The following is a 10,000-nucleotide window of genomic DNA, read 5'->3' as shown; positions in this document are numbered from 1 at the left end:
AACTCGAGAGAAAACCACATTGTGCCGTGAGAATCAAAGTTTGGCTCGCTCATTTACGCTACGTGCCGCACGTTGCCATCCGCCCGTGCGCACACTGCCCCTAATTGGGCACTCATGGTGGCCCGATTTCGACGCCCTAAATGCATTATTTGCACAAAGGATAACAAAATTGTTTAATTTGAATCATTCATGCTAATCGGAAATTTGAGTTACGTGCCACATTTACTTGCATTTATTTTCCATGGAGCTTGCAACTTAGGTACCTTTTTCGTGGATCACGGGCAAGTGTCAAGTGCCAAGTACACACACGTTTCATTTTCCCAAGTTTTGGGGATGCGCACACCCAAGTACCAAGTGCCAAGTGCGAGCACATTTTACATTGTCCATGTTCAGACCACATGCTTATGCCGACGTGCGCAAGTGCCGCCTATGCGCACATTTCATTTGCCTAATATCCGGGCAGTCACACGTTTTGCTTCGCCCATGTTCCGACCACACGCGCACACCGCTGTGCCCGACGTGCCAAGTGCCGCATTGCGCATGCGCACGCACACGTTTCATTTGCCTAATTGTAAGAGTGGGTGCCCAGTGAGCCAACTGTGTGGCTATGGGCTTTGTTGACTCTTTGTATAAACAATCTTTTGTTTAATATTATTTACACTTTTATGGCAATGACTTTATATTACTTCATATTGTTATATTGTGATATACTATTGTTGTTTTGATAAAGACCTTGAATATACTATAGTGTATGTAAGATGTGGTAGAACATGGAGATGTCTATCATGAAATACATCTTATAGTCACTGTATATTCTAAAACCGTTCCTAGTCGATTGAGCCGTCCGATAATAAGGATAAGGATCGCTCGAGTTTGAGACTAGCATTTGCGATGCGGAGTACCACGTTTCATTGGTAGGGAACATGGAGATGTTCGAAGCATGCAAATGGATATTCATAGGATGAATAGTCGAACTACCTATCCGGACTTTCCAAGTGGTTATCACTTATCGAGTGGATAAAGTCCGCGGTTTTGGTTGTACACCATTAGTCCTTACGACTTGAAACATCATGGAGACTCTATATGCTAGTACTGTGCTTTGACTCGTTTACCGACTCTGAGGGGGTCATCAGGTGTCGAGATTGGGTACAGTTACGACACATATAGGAGTCAATGCATTGTTGTCAAGGATTCACCACATACTTGCGAGTGTGGATATCCTATGCGATCTGAGGAGATATTAGTGTGACAAATCTCTGGCCAGAGTACTTGATGTGATTTAAGAAATGGTTTCTTAGTAGCACATGCGATGTCACTAATTTGATCTTCAAGATGTATTGCATAGTTATCGAATCTTGAGCGACTCTCGATATACCAATGGTTGTTGATTCGATCGGGATATATGGATGAAGGGACCGTACTGTACGTTAACCAAAATCTACTGGTTCTTGTAGGCACTATCAGTGATACCTAGGGAATCATGGGGCGATGTTGCTAGGCGCTTTACCATGATTCGTTGGGCAAGTCGGAAAGTGTTGTTCCGAGTCACAAGGAGTTGTGAGCCCACGGCTAGCTGTATCCCTGAACCATTGAGGGTCACACAGTGTAATGGAGTTTTAATCCCCGTTGAGATAGTTAAATTTAAAGAGTTAAATTTAATGAACTAAGGAGTTGGACTTCTTAAATAAGAGTAAGGGAGTAGGATTTCTTAAAATGACATAGGGATGGACATTTTTGGAAACCACTGAATTCGGATTCAGGAAAATTTATTTTGACTTTAAAACGTGCAGAAATGGTTTCTGTGCACATTGGTGAAATCGTTTCATCAATCGGAGTCATGATGAATTTTATATTAATTTCTGAACGAGCGGGCTTTGCTTGTCGGGCCCCAGCTTATGACTAATGGGCCCTAAGGTGTTAGTGGCCTGCATTATAAATAAGTTATTTCAGTACAGAAATTACACACAATAGGTCATAATTTTTGAGACAGAGCAAAAATCGAACCCTAGCCTCTCTCTCAATAAATCGGCCGAACCCTCCCCCTCTGCCCGAGAAAATTCCGGTCTGTGATTTTGAATCGCAGTAAGGAATAACGAATCAAATTCGTGTATTCTCTTCGCAGAAAACTTCTGATAGATTTTCTAGTGCAATCTATCAGAGGGATTAAACCTCTGTTCGTGGACCTGATTGAAGGAGTTCATCGGTTCCAGGGAGAGACAACAAGAGCAGAATTGTTCTGTTGGTGTCCATTAATCTCGTTGCGAGATTTGAGGTAAAATTTATTTAATTGTTATTTAAATTTTACACACACGTAATTCAATCGATGAACGGTTGATACCCATACCATGGAAACGTTCCATGGAAAATTTTTAAACTTCCGCTGCACCGGGTATCAATCGTAATTGGTCTGGGAACTCGCCAGTTTTCCAACAGTGGTATCAGAGCCAGGTTGCTCAGATCAATCGATTGAATTAATCAATTGTACAAAATTTTTGAGTCTCGGTTTTTGAAACAAAATAAATATTTTTAATAAAAAAATTTTTTTTTTTTTTCCGGGGGACGAAACCCGGGCAGCGATTGGATCGCTGCCCGGAAGGGGCAGCGATGGTCGCTGCCCCCAGGGGTGGCGCACGGCGCCGCCCAAAGGGGGCGCACGGCGCCGCCCAGGGCGGCGCGCGGCGCTGCCCAGGGCAGCGCTGTGCGCTGCCCAGCGCAGCGCTGGGCGCTGCGCAGGGCAGCGCTCGGCGCCGCCCAGGGCGGAGCACAGCGCCGCCCGAGCGCCGCCCAGCGGCGGCGCCAGGCGCCGCCAGGGCAGCAAGCGTTGCTGCCCTAAGGGGGCAGCCGGGCTGCCCCGGCCCGCGCCCCGGGTGCGGGCCAACCCGGGAGTGTCCCGGGTGGCCCGCGGGAAAAATTAATATTTTATTAAAAATTAATTTTAATATGTTAAAATTTTATTTTTGGTCCGGTCAAAAATTGTTTTTGATTGGTTCACGAGATTTCGGATCGAATTGTTCGAGTCCGTAAATTTTAAAATTGATTTTGGATAAATTTGAATTTTTGGAAAATTTTAATATTTTATCCGTAAATTGAATTTTGAAATCAATTATTTTGGTACAATTGATGATAAGATATGATCTTATGATATATTGAGTAAAATATGATTTTATTTGTAAAATTGGATTTTTAGATAAAATATGATTTTATTTGATATGGAGATAAAATATGATTTTATATGTGAAATGTGATTTTATATATAAAATATGATTTTATCTTGTTTAAATTTGAATTGCCACAGCATGTTATCCAATAAATTAATTTTGAATTAAATGTTATTGGATAAGGATGATCGATTGCCATGACCAATTTTGTAGGTGTATGTTAGGAATTTACATTTTGTCTTTATTGTTGTTGGTTTTATTATTGGGCCTGGTTTATGGCCCGATATGAATGTCATATGTAATAAAAGTGGGCTTGGTTTATAGCCCGTTCCCACCCCCTAAAAATGTATCCCCTACTTGTCATTGTTATTTATTGTAAATACATTAGATTTAGTGGGAGATCAAGATTTGAAGATGGTGGGCCCAGCAGACAATGAAGACTGAAGAAATGTAAATTGGAAGCATATGTAATAGGATTGCATTTGCATACTGCATATTACCTAGGATTGGACTAAGACCCGTGATTGGCAACCACGGGTCAATTAGAAATGGAATCGATCATCCTATATAATATGTGATATTATGATTGTATGCATGTTTAGACATAAATTGCGTGAATCCGGCAATGCATGCAATAAATTAAATATGATGAGACAAATATTTTTATAAATAAAATCCCTCATTTTAAATATGATTTAAAATTTATATCAAGATAAATAAAGGAAATTTAAATATTGTTTAAATGTTCCTACCTTCCATCAACGGTCAATGTATGTGATGCTACCCGCGGATACGGTCCGGCTCATATTATTGGGGGGGCCCGTCCGTCGGAAAGCTGTACATTGGATCGACAAATGTTGTAGGTTGGGTGGAACTCCCATGGGATCGGCTCATATTATTGGGGGATCCACATGGCGACCGTCCATCACAACTTAATATTGATGGGTCATCTTGACATGTCACTTTAAACGGCGTCATATTATTGGGCCCTTATTGGACATGAGGTAAACACATGGGGGTTGCTTTGGAAGCAATTGGGCTCTACCTTTTGAGAATTATGGTTGGCTGATATTATTCGGGACCATAAGTTTGTCAATTGGACTCCATGTTCTCACTAAGGAAAAAGTTTCCCATTTTCACTAGAGGGTGGTGAAATTGTTAAAATAGTGGGAGTGAGATTCATAAAATTAAATTCGCCTATTTTATGTCTTAGTAAATTGTTAAACAATCATTGATATATGTCTGTTTTCCTTTTCAGTATTTAATACAATGAATTCGCGAAATCCTTTATTCTCGATCCTCGAACAAAACAAGCTGACTGGCGCCAACTATACGGAATGGTTCCGGAAGTTGAAGATTGTCTTAACTTCGGAGAAAATGCTCTACGTGTTAGAGAAAGCACCTCCGAAGGAAGCACCAGCTGACATAAGTCCGGAGGAATTGGCCAAACTTGATGCATGGTGTGACCATGACATCAAGACCAAATGCTATATGCAAGCCTCGATGTCTGATGAACTCCAGAGGCGATTTGAGGACACGGTGAATGCTGCTGACATTCACACGCAACTCAAGGAACTTTTTGGGGCTCAGTCGAGGGCTGAAAGGTTCTCCACTGTTAAGGAGTTGATGACGTGCCGCATGCGTGAAGGGACTTCGGTCCGTGATCATGGGGTACGAGTGATTTGGCTCATACAGAAGTTAGCGACCCTTGATTTGGTGTTGGAGCATGAACTCAATGTGGACTTGCTGCTTCTATCTCTTCCTTCTTCATTTGATGGATTCGTGATAAATTTTAATATGAACAAGATAGAGGCCACCCTTGAAGAGATGGTCAATATGCTCGTTACATATGAATCCACACTTAAGAAGGATAAGCCAGCTTTCTTGGTGGGCTCCTCATCTTCTGCTAAGAAGGGCCAAGTATGAAGGGCAAGAAACGTTCTGCCCCACCCAAGAAAGTGGAACCCGAGAAGAAGCAAAAGACAAAGGCTTCAAACGATGGAAAATCCAAGGATGTTTGCCATTACTGCAAGAAGCCGGGTCATTGGAAGCGCAACTGCAAGGAGTATCTTGAGCAGTTGGGAACTGCAAAGGGTATGTTCTATATCGAAATAAACATGTCACTTAATACAACTTCTTGGGTATTGGATACCGGATGTGGATCTCACATTTGCAATGATTTGCAGGTGATGACAAGAAGTCGCAGGCTTAGAATGGGTGAGACCCAGCTGAGGCTCGGGAATGGTTCCAGAGTTGAAGCTACGGCCATTGGAGATGTTTGTTTGATTTTGCAGAATGGTTTTAAATTATTGTTGAGAGATGTTTTATTTGTGCCAGATTTAATTAAAAACATTATTTCTATTTCTATGCTTGATAGAGATGGTTATTCTTGTAATTTTGTGAATGGGATTTGCAATATTTACAAGAATGAATGTTTAATTGGAAATGGACAACTTGAAAACGATCTATACAATTTAAAACTAAAAGACGTTCCAGTAAATTGTATTGACAAACCGGCGACAACAAACAAAAGGAAAATCGATAGTCAAAACCCGGCAAACCTTTGGCACGCTAGACTAGGTCATATTTCCTCAAGGAGGATGAACAAGCTAGTGGGAGAGGGCATGTTTGATATGTCTGATATTAACTCTCTACCTACTTGTGAATCCTGCCTAAAAGGGAAAATGACTAAATCTCCTTTTAAGGGGAAGCCTGAACGGAGTCAAAATCTGTTGGATTTGATCCATACAGATGTTTGTGGTCCATTTAGAGTAGGGACTCAACATGGCCACACCTACTTCATTACCTTTACTGATGATTATTCTAGGTATGGGTATTTATATTTAATGAAATATAAGTCTGAAGCATTTGAAAAGTTCAAAGAATTCAAGGCTGAAGTAGAAAACAAGCTAGGTAAAAGTATTAAAGCACTTCGATCGGATCGAGGTGGAGAATACTTGAGTACCGAGTTTTTGGACTATCTAAAAGAGAATGGGATTCTCTCACAGTGGACTCCTCCTATGACACCACAGCTTAATGGTGTATCGGAGCGTCGTAATCGAACTTTGTTGGACATGGTTCGATCCATGATGAGCTTCACTGAGCTTCCACCTTCGTTTTGGGGCTATGCGCTTGAAACGGCGGTATTGTTGTTGAATAACGTCCACACTAAAGCAGTGGACAAAACACCATACGAGTTATGGAATGGCAAAACTCCTAAGTATTCATACTTGAGGATTTGGGGATGTCCTGCTTACGTGAAGCGGACAGTGGGAGATAAGTTGGATAGTCGATCCAGCTTGTGTTATTTTGTGGGGTATCCGAAGAATTCAATCGGATATTATTTCTATTATCCTGCTGAAACAAAGGTGTTTGTTTCACGGAATGCCACCTTCTTGGAGAAGGAGTTCTTATTGGATAAGAAAGGCGAGATGATGGAACTCGAAGAAGTTCGAGAAGAACCCGAAATACAAAATAACGATCCCACACCTCAGGAACCATTGCTGGACACGCCTGCACCTAGAAGATCCGAGAGGACTTCTAGACCTCCAGTTCGATATGGTCTTCTTCTTGAAGAGGGTCAAGATGAACCCGACATTGGATGTGATCCAAGAAGCTTCAAGGAAGCAATTTCTGATGCGGATTCGAATTTATGGCTTGAAGCTATGCAATCAGAATTGGATTCGATGCATACTAACCAAGTCTGGTCTTTAGTGGATCCTCCCGATGGAATTGTTCCAATAGGGTGTAAATGGATCTACAAAAGAAAGCTTGGGCCTGATGGTAAGATATTGACTTACAAGGCGCGATTGGTGGCGAAAGGTTATACTCAAAGGCAAGGAGTTGACTATGATGAAACCTTTTCACCAGTCGCAATGTTCAAGTCCATAAGAATCCTAATTGCCATAGCTGCATGGTATGACTATGAGATATGGCAGATGGATGTGAAGACTGCTTTTCTTAATGGAGACATTAAGGAAGAAATCTATATGAAGCAGCCTGAGGGGTTCACATCCATGGGAAGCGAGCATAAGGTATGCAAGCTTCAGAGATCAATTTATGGTCTAAAACAAGCATCAAGAAGTTGGAACCATAAATTTGATGAAACAATTAAAGATTTTGGTTTCATCAAGAACCCGGAGGAACCTTGCGTGTACAAGAAAGTAGTTAAGGATGCGGTGACATTCTTAGTACTTTATGTTGATGACATCCTACTCATTGGGAATGATGTAGGGATTTTGCAGTCAACAAAGATATGGTTATCAGGTAGATTTTCGATGAAGGATTTGGGTGAGGCATCCTACATTCTTGGGATACAGATCTATAGGGATAGATCTAAGAGAATGATAGGACTCACTCAATCAACCTACATCGATACCATATTGAAACGGTTTTCAATGGATGGGTCCAAGAGAGGACATCTACCCATGTGTCATGGAGTTTCTCTATCCAAGTCTATGTGTCCCAAGACTGATGCAGAGATAGAGAATATGACACATGTACCATATGCGTCAGCTATAGGTAGTATCATGTATGGGATGATATCTACCAGACCGGATGTAGCATTTGCTCTGAGTGTCACGAGCAGATATCAGTCTAATCCTGGTCAGATGCATTGGAAAGCCGTGAAGGACATTCTTAAGTACTTGCGAAGGACTAAGAATATGTTCATGGTTTATGGAGGACGAGAACTCAAACTGGAAGGCTATACCGACTCTAGCTTCCAAAGTGATGTGGATGACTCGAAGTCAACCTCTGGATTTGTTTTCATGCTCAATGGTGGTGCTGTCTCTTGGAAGAGTTCCAAGCAGGACACCACAGCGGATTCCACCACTGAGGCTGAATACATTGCAGCATCAGCTGCTGCTAAAGAGGCCGTTTGGATGAGGAATTTCGTCCAAGAGTTGGGCGTCATTCCTGAATTTGTTGGTCCAGTCCCGGTGTACTGCGACAACACGGGTGCCGTTGCTCAAGCAAAGGAACCAAGGTCTCATCAAAGATCCAAACACGTACTGAGAAATACCACATAATCCGGGAGATTGTGGAAAGAGGAGACATCAGTGTCGAACGAGTGGCCTCTGCAGACAATATCGCTGATCCACTTACTAAGCCTTTGCCAGGACCATTGTTTGACAAACATCGCGAAGCAATGGGTCTACGTAGTATGACTAGTTGGCTATAGGGCAAGTGGGAGATTGTAAGAGTGGGTGCCCAGTGAGCCAACTGTGTGGCTATGGGCTTTGTTGACTCTTTGTATAAACAATCTTTTGTTTAATATTATTTACACTTTTATGGCAATGACTTTATATTACTTCATATTGTTATATTGTGATATACTATTGTTGTTTTGATAAAGACCTTGAATATACTATAGTGTATGTAAGATGTGGTAGAACATGGAGATGTCTATCATGAAATACATCTTATAGTCACTGTATATTCTAAAACCGTTCCTAGTCGATTGAGCCGTCCGATAATAAGGATAAGGATCGCTCGAGTTTGAGACTAGCATTTGCGATGCGGAGTACCACGTTTCATTGGTAGGGAACATGGAGATGTTCGAAGCATGCAAATGGATATTCATAGGATGAATAGTCGAACTACCCTATCCGGACTTTCCAAGTGGTTATCACTTATCGAGTGGATAAAGTCCGCGGTTTTGGTTGTACACCATTAGTCCTTACGACTTGAAACATCATGGAGACTCTATATGCTAGTACTGTGCTTTGACTCGTTTACCGACTCTGAGGGGGTCATCAGGTGTCGAGATTGGGTACAGTTACGACACATATAGGAGTCAATGCATTGTTGTCAAGGATTCACCACATACTTGCGAGTGTGGATATCCTATGCGATCTGAGGAGATATTAGTGTGACAAATCTCTGGCCAGAGTACTTGATGTGATTTAAGAAATGGTTTCTTAGTAGCACATGCGATGTCACTAATTTGATCTTCAAGATGTATTGCATAGTTATCGAATCTTGAGCGACTCTCGATATACCAATGGTTGTTGATTCGATCGGGATATATGGATGAAGGGACCGTACTGTACGTTAACCAAAATCTACTGGTTCTTGTAGGCACTATCAGTGATACCTAGGGAATCATGGGGCGATGTTGCTAGGCGCTTTACCATGATTCGTTGGGCAAGTCGGAAAGTGTTGTTCCGAGTCACAAGGAGTTGTGAGCCCACGGCTAGCTGTATCCCTGAACCATTGAGGGTCACACAGTGTAATGGAGTTTTAATCCCCGTTGAGATAGTTAAATTTAAAGAGTTAAATTTAATGAACTAAGGAGTTGGACTTCTTAAATAAGAGTAAGGGAGTAGGATTTCTTAAAATGACATAGGGATGGACATTTTTGGAAACCACTGAATTCGGATTCAGGAAAATTTATTTTGACTTTAAAACGTGCAGAAATGGTTTCTGTGCACATTGGTGAAATCGTTTCATCAATCGGAGTCATGATGAATTTTATATTAATTTCTGAACGAGCGGGCTTTGCTTGTCGGGCCCCAGCTTATGACTAATGGGCCCTAAGGTGTTAGTGGCCTGCATTATAAATAAGTTATTTCAGTACAGAAATTACACACAATAGGTCATAATTTTTGAGACAGAGCAAAAATCGAACCCTAGCCTCTCTCTCAATAAATCGGCCGAACCCTCCCCCTCTGCCCGAGAAAATTCCGGTCTGTGATTTTGAATCGCAGTAAGGAATAACGAATCAAATTCGTGTATTCTCTTCGCAGAAAACTTCTGATAGATTTTCTAGTGCAATCTATCAGAGGGATTAAACCTCTGTTCGTGGACCTGATTGAAGGAGTTCATCGGTTCCAGGGAGA

This window comes from Henckelia pumila, chromosome 3 (genome assembly GCF_033568475.1).
Source record: "Henckelia pumila isolate YLH828 chromosome 3, ASM3356847v2, whole genome shotgun sequence".
NCBI lineage: Eukaryota > Viridiplantae > Streptophyta > Magnoliopsida > Lamiales > Gesneriaceae > Henckelia > Henckelia pumila.
Note: the sequence above shows the minus strand (reverse complement) of the source record.